The 11702-nt window shown below is 42.6% G+C and overlaps 1 protein-coding gene across 6 annotated transcripts in view; it reads right to left on the bottom strand.

Moving 5' to 3' along the window:
• ADAM12 (ADAM metallopeptidase domain 12) overlaps positions 1-11702 on the bottom strand; it is a 335949-nt gene that overhangs the window by 205363 nt on the left and 118884 nt on the right. The gene's annotated exons all lie outside the window — the stretch shown is intronic.

Genomic DNA, 11702 nt, shown 5'->3' with positions numbered 1-11702 from the left:
TATTTTAGTTCCCAATGACATAAATTGCAATGATTCATCCATTAATCTGTCACATGTACATGTTAATGAACTAAATGATATGCAATGAGCTGCTTTGTCCACCAGATATCGCTACAGTTTTTGTGTACTGAGCCCCTTTGTCCATCAGATGTCACTTCTAATTGCAGGTATTTGTGTGTAATTGGCAGGTATTTATGTGCATTAGAAGTTTTAGGATGCCAGGTGTAGCTGCACAGCCTGACATGAATCAATCTTCTGCTACCTTTTACTAATATGTTATTAAATTTAAAAATGTTGTTTGTATGTGCTCCCTTATCTGGGATACTGTGGTGGGTGTTGCTAATTAATAACTGCTTGGCCACTTTATTTGGGCTGCTGAGAGCAGTTTCATTTCCTGTAAAAAGAAACAAGTGTGTGCCCGGTCCCAGGACTGCAAGTTCTAGCCTGGTTAATATAAAAGAATATAAAACTGCTTGATTGGCTTACACAGATGCCCAGGAGTGGTTTTATTTCCTGGTAAAAAGCAAACTGTGGGCACCTAGTCCCAGGACTGCAGGTTGTACTCTGTAAGCAGCAGACAGCCTCCGGAAGCTGCCACTGCCTGCATGGTTTTGTATTCCTTGCATTAATCGGGGGTGGATTATGGGCCAGTGGGGCCCCTAGCAAGCAGCACCCCACCCTGGGAGCCAGGGGCAGCATGACCCCGGTAGGCATCCTAGCCACGGCCATGCGAAGCGGGCATAGGGGTCCATGCAGGTGGTAGCTGCTTCCCGGGGCTGTCAGCTGCCCGCAGAGTACAAACTGCAGTCCAGGGAGCAGGTGGCCACCTTTTGCTCTTAACAGCAAATGAAACTGCTCCCAGGCACCTATGTAAGGTGGCCAAGTCGTTTTCTATTCCTTGCATTAATCAGGGGTGGATTATGGGCTGACAGGGCCCCTGGCAATCAGGGCCCCTCCAGGGGAGCCAGGGGCAGCACAGCTCAGGCGGGCATCCTGGCCATGACCAGGCAGGTTGGGTGCGGGTCCATGCAGTGAGGGGCACAGGTAGGATTCCCTGGGACAGCCAGGCAGAAGTGGTGAGGGGCCCTATCCTGCTTTCAGCAGCTCATGCCTCGGCTTAACTCTACGGGGTAGGAGACTGCTATTTGCCTTGTGCAGGGAAGTTTGCTATAACTGCTAAAATAGAACTAATTAGATAAAAGCAACTGGTAACACTACTTTTGTATCCACTTTTTGCATATGAGCTGAATTGGAAAATCCATGTAAATAACTACTCTTATATTAAAAATGAACACCTCAGTTGGCATAGTGAAGAGTCATTTCAGAGATGTGAAAGGTGCTTGGTAAAGGAGCGATGTTTTCCTCATTTTCTATAACTTGTGTACAGTGCCATGCTTATATATCTGATGTAAAAGGATTTCTACTGGGAGGGTTGCATTTTAAACACCACTAGATAACCGGACCTATGGTAGTTTCTCTTACAGCACTGAACTCTTGTAATACAATTCTGTGGCAATGGAAATTCTGCATTTCTTATTATTAAAACTCACAGTGATCGCTTTTTTATTAATTATATTTTATTGATTCAATTATTTTTTCTTTTGTTCTCTAGGTATCTCATAGTTTCATAGTTGGTAGGGTCAGAAGGGACCTAAGCAAATAATTAAGTCTGACCCCCTGCCATGGGCAGGAAAGGATGCTGGAGTCAAATGACCTTGGCTAGGCGTCTATCTAGCCTCCTTTTGAAGACCCCAGGGTAAGAGTGAGCACCACTTCCCTTGGAAGTTGGTTCCAGATCCTAGCCGCCCTGACAGTGAAGTAGTACCTCCTGATGTCTAGTCTGAATCTACACTCCATCAACTTATAGCTGTTATTCCTTATTACTCTCAGTAATGCTTGGCGGAACAGAGACCCTCCCATTGCCTGCTGGTCCCCCTTAGTCAGTTTATAGATGGCCACCGGATCCCCTCTCAGCCTTCTCTTGTGGAGGCTGAACAGGTTCGGGTCCCATAGTCTCCCCACATAAGGCCTGCCCCCTGATCATGCGAGTGGCCCTCATCTGGACTCTCATTATGCCGTCCACATCCCTCCTGAAGTGCGGCACCCAGAACTGGATGCAGTACTCCAACTGGGGCCTGACCAGTGTTGCATAGAGGGGGAGGATCATCTCCTTGGACCTGCTCGAGATGCATCTGTGGATGCATGACAAGGTGCGGCTAGCCTTCTTGACCACGTCCCCACATTGTTGGCCCATATTTATCTTAGAGTCAATAATGACTCCAAGATACTTTTCTTCCTCTGCACTGACGAGAAGGGAGTTCCCCAGCCTGTAGGTATGGTGCTGGTTCTTCTTCCCCAGGTGCAGCACCTTGCACTTGTCAGTATTGAAACACATCCTGTTCTCATCTGCCCATCCCTGTAACCTGTCCAGATCTAATTGCAGCCTGTCGCTCTCCTCTGGTGTGCCCACTTCTCCCCACATCTTAGTGTCATCCGCAAATTTGAACAAGGTGCTTTTCAACACCTCATCCAAGTCACTGATGAAGATGTTGAACAGTGCAGGCCCAAGGACCAAGCCCTGGGGGACCCCAATGCCCACACCCCTCCAGCTCGAAAATGACCCGTCCACCACCACTCTCTGGGTGCGGCCCTCCAGCCAGTTAGTGACCCATCTGACTGTGTAGGCATCAACACCACAGTTGCTTAATTTTTTAATGAGAATGGGGCGAGAGACAGTGTCTTTAGGCCTTCCTAAAGTCCAGAAAGACTATATCCACTGCAACACCTGCATCTAAAGATTTTGTGACCTGGTCATAAAAGGCCACCAGGTTGGTCTGACAGGACCTGCCTCTAATGAACCCATGCTGGTTGCCCCTAAGCATAATCTCCCCTGCTGGTCCACTGCAGATGTGCACCTGGATAATTTTCTCAAAGAACTTCCCCAGGACCGAGGTAAGACTAACGGGCCTATAGTTTCCTGGGTCCTCCTTCCTCCCTTTTTTGAAATTGGGAACCACATTGGCCCTTTTCCAGTCCTCTGGCACCTCACCAGAGCAACATGAGTGCCATAAAACCATGCCAGGGGTCCCGCAAGCTCAGATTTCTCTTCTCCAATTACTAACAGACAGCTTCGTCGGCCTCAGGTAAGTACCATGTCCAGTCTTTCTTAAAAATAGTAAAATTAAAATAGGATAACCAATGAAATGAGAAGAAACCTTTCTGAGATGTGGTTGCTCAGTCCACCCTTCTCTTAGGGATATACCAATCAAACAGTGAATGTCCTTCTGCCTTTTCACCCGACTATCTGTCAGGGCTTCAATTTCTAGAGCTTGAAATGCTCTGTATTCAAGTTTGACTTGTTTCTGCAGGGCTCAACCAACTCCTCCTGACTAGCCTTTGCTCTCTGTGTAGTTATCCTAGCTTCAGCACCACGTTTCCATCGATGCTTCCTCACCTGGAGTCTCTTTGCCTAGAATGACTCCTCTGAGTCTCTCAACCAGCCAACTCCCGGCTCTCCACCACTGCAGCCATCCCATCCACCTTTCTGGGCTCCTCCCTGTGCCGCGGCACTCCCCTTCCCCTCATCTAGGTCCGTCACCATCTCTCCCTCTTTCTGAAGCCATTCTAACTTTACGGAGCAGTAACTCTGGAAACACGGCTCACAGGGAGCTCTTTTCCTGCTTCTGGGCAGCATCTGCACTGTCTTCTCCTCCTCCTTGCAATATCCTCCACTATCCTTATAAAATATGCAATGATGGCATTCTTTACAATCACACAAAAGGACTAAAACCTGGCATAAAAGAACAATGACATTAGTGGTAATTTAATTTCTGGTTGCATTAAAAGTAGAAATCAGCCAGTGAGTAGGAATTCAGATATGGTTCAGGATTCAGCAATATTTCATGTCTGAGATCAACTCTAACAAGAGGTCAGGATCAGTTTCAGTATCAGCATCACAAAAATTCCAAAAATTGATTGAGAAGGACCTCAGGGCTGGAGACAAAATCTGCTGTTCTCTCAAGATTTCTACCAATGTGTGCTTAATTCCCACATTTATATGTTCCCTCAAAAGATTTCCAGAAAAGTTCTCTCTGATAGTTTTACATAAGCCAGAACAATGGCTGTAGAGGTGGGTTTAGATCTGGGAATCTTGCACAAACGCAGCAGCAGTCCAGATCGGAGTCTCTGGTTTTAATCCCTCTAGATTTAAAATGCATACATTTAAAGAAAGAGGGGGAGGAATACAGCCACAAAAACATCTTTCCCTTGATCTGAACAAAAGCTGAGAATGCGGAATGAACATGTTCATTTCCTGGAACTTGGGCAGAGCATATAACAGCATGACCCTTCAAAATGAATGGAGGTACCATAACTTCAGTCTGAGACCATGACTTTCTTATTGAGCATGATAAAATGATCTTTAGAGCTGGGGCTCAAAAGTTGTGATAAAAACAAGGAATAGTAAAATGAATTTGCCACAATAGAGAGGGGCTAGGCTAGGGACTCTGTACCACATAAACCCTTGATGCATGGCTTAAGTGGTACCTATGATTTTGCATGGTCCCCTTGCTGCTGAAGCATATTTCTGCATGAAAGAGCAAAAACCCCTTTTATCTGGAGAAAAGCAACCCTGTTGCTCTAGTTAAATACATATGGCATTGCCAATCCTTTCTATATTAACATACAAAGGAAAACCAGAAGAAGCTACTGAGCCAGCTGACAAAGGACAAGGTATCTGTCTATCTATATGCATATCTCACTGTTGTGTGGATATATTTTCAAGGCAAAGCTAACATCACTGTAATGCTTATTTTTGCCAGTTATATTATATATAATATATTTTTGCAGAACAGGATTCACTTCTGAAGCTCTGCAGACAACTGAATTATTCATAGCAGAAAAGATAAAAGGGAAAATGTTTCATAGACTGAAATATTTAGACCCCTCTGCGAGTTTGATCACAGAGGCTATCTGGGCAATGTGGGAGATGAAATATACCTAAATTAAGTTATATAAACTATGCATGTAAAATAAAGAAAATTAATAGAAAAGAAACCTGTAGCAATAACATGCTGATACTAGCATTGCCTTTCATACTAAAGTTCAAAAAATCATAATGCAAACAAAATTAAATGTACATGCAATTAATCAGTGATCTTATATTGTTTTACTTAATTGCTGAATAACTTGTGTAAACACTACATAAAGTGATCTGTTTAAAGAAATGTTATAAGTCAATATTCAGTTAAACAATTTTAATAAAATCATTAAAAGTGAATTAACAAGGGCTTGGATATGAAGTGCTCCTCCTATATATTGGCTGGTTTTTCAAACAGTTCCTAAAGTAATATGATAAAAAGCTATTTAAATATTTATGTCATGTTTGCATTGGTTCTATTTACCATACTCATCAGAAATACTATCAGTGCTGAAAATGCAGAACTTCTTAATGTTGCATGGATATTCATTGTGAAACACATGCATTCCCAATTTTAGAATTCAAAGACGTCTAAAGGTACCTGCTTTCTGGTGCAGAATGTCACCCACCATATCCACTTGTTTCCGAGGAATTGTATACTTCAGACTGCTGCTCCCATAAGTAATGCACTGGTAAATACAGCATAGTGGGGCCCTAATTGAAGAACTATTAATTTCAAGATAGATTTTGCACTCCTGCTCATATTTAGGTGTACCTTATACCTCAAGGAGTCTCAATGGAATCAGAATTTTCCCCCCAAACTTCTTATTCCTGAAGTTTGGGGGGAAATATTGATACTTAGCTTCCATTGCAATCTTAAACTCTGCTCTAGTTTCACTCTCTGCAGAGAAAGAGTTATGAAGGATGCAGGAAATTACAAAGCATCCCTTGTTCCCCCCAAGAAAGAGAAACTGGAGACCTGGTACATCCTGGTAGTAAGGGCTCCTCATCTCTCAGTTTAGAAACAGAAAATGGAGAGCGATCTGATGGGGCGGGGAGGGAGTAAAACTGGATCCCCATTTCCTTCTTTTCAGGCCCCATACACTATGAGTTTGGGGGTGGGGTAGAAGTAAGTGACTTCACCCTTTGTTACAGAGCCACTTCTCCAGGGTGAACTCGGGCAGCTGCTATATAGACAACAAATAAGGGAGTGGAGCCAGGGCTCACCATCCCTTTGTCCTCTCCTGCCTTCTTCCTTAGCACCCCATGATCAGAACTGTACTCTAATCAGGACACAGAAAGGGAACTTTATGTCCCTGAAGATGTGAGTAGCTTCTGTGGCAAACCAAGCCACAGCAATTGTCACTCTTCCCCTTCCTCAAGACTGCTCTCCCAGCACTTGCTGAGGACTGTGATTTCAGGGATCTAACTATTGCCCCTCCAACCACCTCCAAGTGAGGCAGAACCCTGCAAACAGCATTAGTGGTTCCCTGTGCCTTAGTTCTCCTCCTTGCATATACACATAGGGCACACATTACTACTTATTCCAGTGAAAGCCAGTCATGCATAAGGGCCAGATTCTGATACCAGCCTGCCCTAAGAAAATCCTCTAACACCAGTAAGTCACCAAATTTCTCTTACAGAGAAAGGAGATTTTCAGTGTGAGATGCATATCAGAATCTAGCCCTTTCTTGGGGTTAAGAGGACAGACGGATTATTTTGTTTCAGAAGGTAGTGCTGTTACAGCAGTTCTTCCAATTTGTGTGGGCTCCCCCCTCGTATCAGACCAGAAAGCCTCCTATCGCTTAAGTAAGCCGATGTAATGAAGTTCAATTCTGTTATTTGCATTGGGACTGGAAAAGATTTAATGTTCTAGGATTATTCCATTCACATAAACAAAACAAGGCTCAGGTCACTATATGAACAGCACGCTAGGGATTTAAGAGGTTTGTAAGTAAGATATAAAAGAACTTTGCATTAATCTGTTGAACAATCTATTCCCAGGCCTGCCCTTTCCTACTAAGTGAATTCATTACTTATTAAGAAGTTACTGCTGGTCCTGTATGTCATTTACTTGTATTAGATGGCAGCAATTCACCCTTGCTTGCTATTTGTTTCAGGGTGAACTTACCCTGTTTTGGGGTGCATGCCAATGATGGGAGTTGGAAAGCTTTGCGCTTTTTCAAGAAAATGACCCATATTTAAAGTTATCTCAGTGACTCTGAGTGTGGAGAAAATAAAAATGTCAAATGCCGCCTTCTTCTGGGTTTTTTCATACAATCTGTTCTGTACACAGCTACTCCAATTACTGCAGCACAGAGTAGGCTGCTCCTGAGAGTGCAACACTGATCTTCAATTGCTGTGGGGTACAATAGTGCAACACATAGCAGCTTTTCCCTTGTGGAAGCAGGGTGGCAGTTTTGCAATGTGCCCCCACCCCTAAACAGAGTGGAGAGATAAGGTCGGCTAGTGTTATATATTTTTGTTCTAAGAATTGCTCATTTGAGAGAACATTCCTGTGTCTTGTTATATAACTTGAGCAAACTTTGTTAATAAAATACCATTTTCACATTCAGACATTTGTGACTTTCTTTAAAGAATCGTCACTGCAGTTTAGATGGAAATTGCTCCAAATCTGTAGAAATTCACATTTTGAAAATAACACCAATTATTGTTGAAAAGATCAGAAAAATGTCTCTTAGCTGAAACTCTTTTAGTGACAACTATGGAAAGACCATTTCAAATAAGCCTTGTTAAACTAAATCAATATACAGTTAGGCTTAAAAGGAGTCGAGTATATATCATACTTAAGCATTACTTTACTTTGCAGTGGTTTAGAAAACACTGTTAAAACATACAGTGCTATTATCTTCCCCTTTTCCTTTCACTAAATATAGCAACATTGATTCTTAATGGTGATCTAGCTTTTTAACAAATCGAAACAGCAATACAACATATTTGTAAGTGGTATTAATGCCTGGGAATAGTGAGTCATCAATACAAACAGTGCTGCTAGACATCCAGTGGAGAGGGAGAGGGTCAGTGAATCAGAGTACCTGGGTTTTGTTGTGTCTTGGATCTTCCCCGCCACATAGTGGCACTGGCTAGTCCTCACCATTCCCCTCCTCCCCATACAATAACAATATTGATACTTAGCTTCCTTTGTAAAGCACAAGACTAGCAATGACTGAGAGGCCTGAGGAAGGGTACTGTGATACCTGAAAGCTTACCTGTCCGTACCAACCATGCAAATGGCTGAATAAAAGATTATCACCCACAACAATTCCTGCCTCCTGCATATCTCCTGGACCATCACAGCAATGCTATCAATAACTTTATTATCTCCTGGGCCGTCACCTCAACACTACCACAGTGACTTTAATAATTTTTCATGAACAAAACTCTCTCTCATTTTAAAAAGAAATCTTTTATTTTAAGCAGCTAGCTGACCCACTGAGCAAGTTAGGACAAATTTTGACTGTCAACTGCCAAGTCACCCTTACAAAACAAAATGCCATCTGAAAATGATTATTTAGAAAGTTATAACTGGTGGCTGTTGCAATAGTTGTAAGTGTTGTATGATACCTCTTCAATGACCATACTCTGTGAGCCACATCATCTTTCAGGGATTGCATCATTGTTAATCCAACAGCTGAATGAGTCTTTGGTCATGGTGGCTCTTTGTACTTGATACTCATTTTTATAAATTACCTGCATCAATCCACTCCCCCATAAAAAATAAATATAATAATCCCCCCCACCAGTGCACACAAAACTGATTCTCGTAGATTTTTTGTTGTAATCAGTACCAGCTTTTATGTTACTCTTATTAATATAAATTGCTAATGATATGGATTTGTCTAGGCTGTTTATAGTTTTATTTGTCTTTCTATGATTAGGTTAGAATAATTTGAGATCTATTCTACTTTAACTCCTTCTGCAGCAAGCAAAGCGACCTGGTATTTTACCTGACCAATCAAAACAGGATAAAAACCAACAGGGTCTATGGAAGCAGCTAATCATATTGATCTAAGAGCTGCACATCCCTGCATCAGCTAGCCCATAATAGAAAGCTTTGTCTAGTAATAGGTAGATGCAATGCCCATTTTCCTGCGGAAAACAGTGGATTCTAAACACCGCGTTATTTTGACTTCTGACAGGGTTACCAAATCGCAGTGTTACATGAAAATTTACACCAGTGATTTGAAAAGTGTCTCTTTAGAACTAATATCCAGGCAGGGGCAGATCTAGTACAGGAAATGTTGTTTCACCAAACTTGACATGTACTGCAAAGAAACATATGCAGGCCTTGAATTTATGAGTCACTCCAACACATTTATTAAAGATTAGGTTGTGCTTTTACAACTGGTCTTCATCAGAAGTTTTTTTTCAACTCTGAGCCAAAGTGTCATCTTTTCTAATGACTCATAATGAAGACTCATTCCATTTAGCTTGATTTTACTGGCTCAGTCTCCTGTTCTCAAGGGAGTGAGTTGTTCTTTTTAGCATGTTCAACCCACATAAGAGTGGCCATTAACTATCCTTTTTCATTATTTAAGAATCAACTAATCAAGCTGTCCATGAAATAACTGATGTTGTGATTAAGAAAAGAAGCACATCTGCTTAGAATTATCCAGACTGCTGTTTCAAAACTGATAAGGCATTTATTGCCATAGTATTAAATTATAACAACTATAAAATGTGCTTTTTGGGGAAATGTTGGACTTGCTTTATCTAAAGCTAGATGGGCAAAGGGGGAGGACAGCTTTAGTGTGTTCACTACAGTAAGTTAATGGAGAACACTGCCTCCCCCACCCTCCCAGAAAAGGGTGTTGACAAAAGTAATACAGAAAGTGGAATGAAATCCCCAACCATATGCAAAAAGCTCTATCAATGTGATGAAAATGACATCTTTGAAAACCATGGGGAACTGGTAATCCTGGACAGTCTAATTATAACATTAATACACAAACATTTGAAAAAACTCAGCATTCATAAGGTCCTAATTCTCCTTCAACATACTCGACACTTAGTTTCTAATGCATGGAAACAGTATATTCATACAAACTATTATGGATTATATTTTGCTTTCATGTGAATGCATACCATTCCCACTGAAGTCAGTGAGAGCTCTATTCATACAACGGCAATCAAATTTGGTTCCACATAGGCCATTTTAATTATGTTATAAGTCAGTCATGCTATAACCTTTCCAGATCCAAGATTCTCTTCTTTTGGTGGTAGAGCCTGGGACATACAGTTCTGATATCATATATTTTAAAGAAAATGTTATTGACATTTGGTCATTTTATAAACAGTGAAGAAGTTTAGGAAAAAAAAGAGTTCTGTCATAGCAGTCAGGTCATCCGGCTCTTAGAATACCATATCAAAATTGTGCTGAATAATAACAACCCCCAACTTGGTTTTCTAAGGAATAAAATACAGTGTTAGGAAGAAATAGGGTATTGCTCCCTTTATAGAACTGAACAAAATTCAAAAAGTGCAAATGCATGGGCCAAGGCAAGAGTCAGCGAGTGCTCAGAAAGCATAAATTGCCAGGAAAAATCCTGTTTAGAAGAAGAATTACAGGGCACTCAAAATACTTTATACATACAAAGGAGCATACCTCTTCAGACAATTAAGTATTGCAAATTTTTATAGTTAGCTAAAATGAATGAGAAGCGAGTAGGAGAATGAGAGAGTAGAAATAAATCAGAATAATTTAATGAAGAATCTGTCTGAAACCAGACAGCAAAAAGAAAATATGTAGGTTCCAAGACCATGTTTCTGTGAACACATTCCCACCTTTCAGCTCCTAACATATGGACTTGGCTTCCTGAGTCCTTCATCCCAGCTGAAATAAAACTACTTAACATTCATATAGTGCTTTTCAGATTTTTCTGTGCTCTTATATGCCCCTGAAAATCCTCTTAAAGATGGCCTACAAGAGCACATGCAAATGCAGAGTTGCAGCAGGCCCGAACTTATATGGAAAGTCCTGAACTCCCATCAGAAACCTTGAGTTGGATATTAAACAGGCCTAAGACATTAGGCCTGCGTGAAGCGGTTAGTATTCACTTTGGCTTTGGCCGATTTGGGGGACAGTGATTCGATTCTGTGAATCAAATCAGAGTCCCGATCCGAGTCGGCCGAATCTCCAAATCAGCCAGGCCCATCCCCCACCTGCTCTTCCACCCCAGCAATGGCTGCCCTGCCCATCCCAGCTCCCGGCTATTTGGAAAAAAAAAAAGCCCTGAGTCACCACGTGCTGCCAGGCGGTGGGGGGGTTCCCTCTGTCCCTCACTGCCCCATGCTGTGTGGGGGGGCTCTGCCCCCAACCCCACTCTCATTCCCCCAGCCCCCCCATGGGTGCCCTGCCCCAGCCAGTTCCAGCCCTTTAAGAAAAAAAAAAGAGAGAAAACCCCCACACTCACCATTCCTGCTGGTGGGGAGCAATCCCCGCTGCCCACTATTGCCCCACACCATGTGGGGGGCTCTGCACAAGCTGCCTGAAGCCCCGAGGCCACTGGAGGAGCTGAGAGTCCCGGGGCTTTTGTTTTGTTTTGTTTTTCTTAATGAGCTGGAGATGGCCTGAGTGGGGCACCCATGGGGGGACTGTGGAGCAGGGGAGGGAGGTCAGGGGTCTTCTGCATAGCCTCCCATGCAGCATGGGGCAGTGGGGATAACCCCCAACCAGGCAGGACTTGGTGAGCACTGGGGCTTTTTTTTTTTAAACGCCAGGAGCTGCGGCAGGCGGGGCAGCCATGGTAGGGGTTTGGGGGAG

Source organism: Crocodylus porosus, unplaced genomic scaffold (assembly GCF_001723895.1).
Source record: "Crocodylus porosus isolate Cpor-Errol unplaced genomic scaffold, CroPor_comp1, whole genome shotgun sequence".
In the NCBI taxonomy this organism is placed as follows: domain Eukaryota; kingdom Metazoa; phylum Chordata; order Crocodylia; family Crocodylidae; genus Crocodylus; species Crocodylus porosus.
This window is presented reverse-complemented; position numbering and strand designations above follow the sequence as displayed.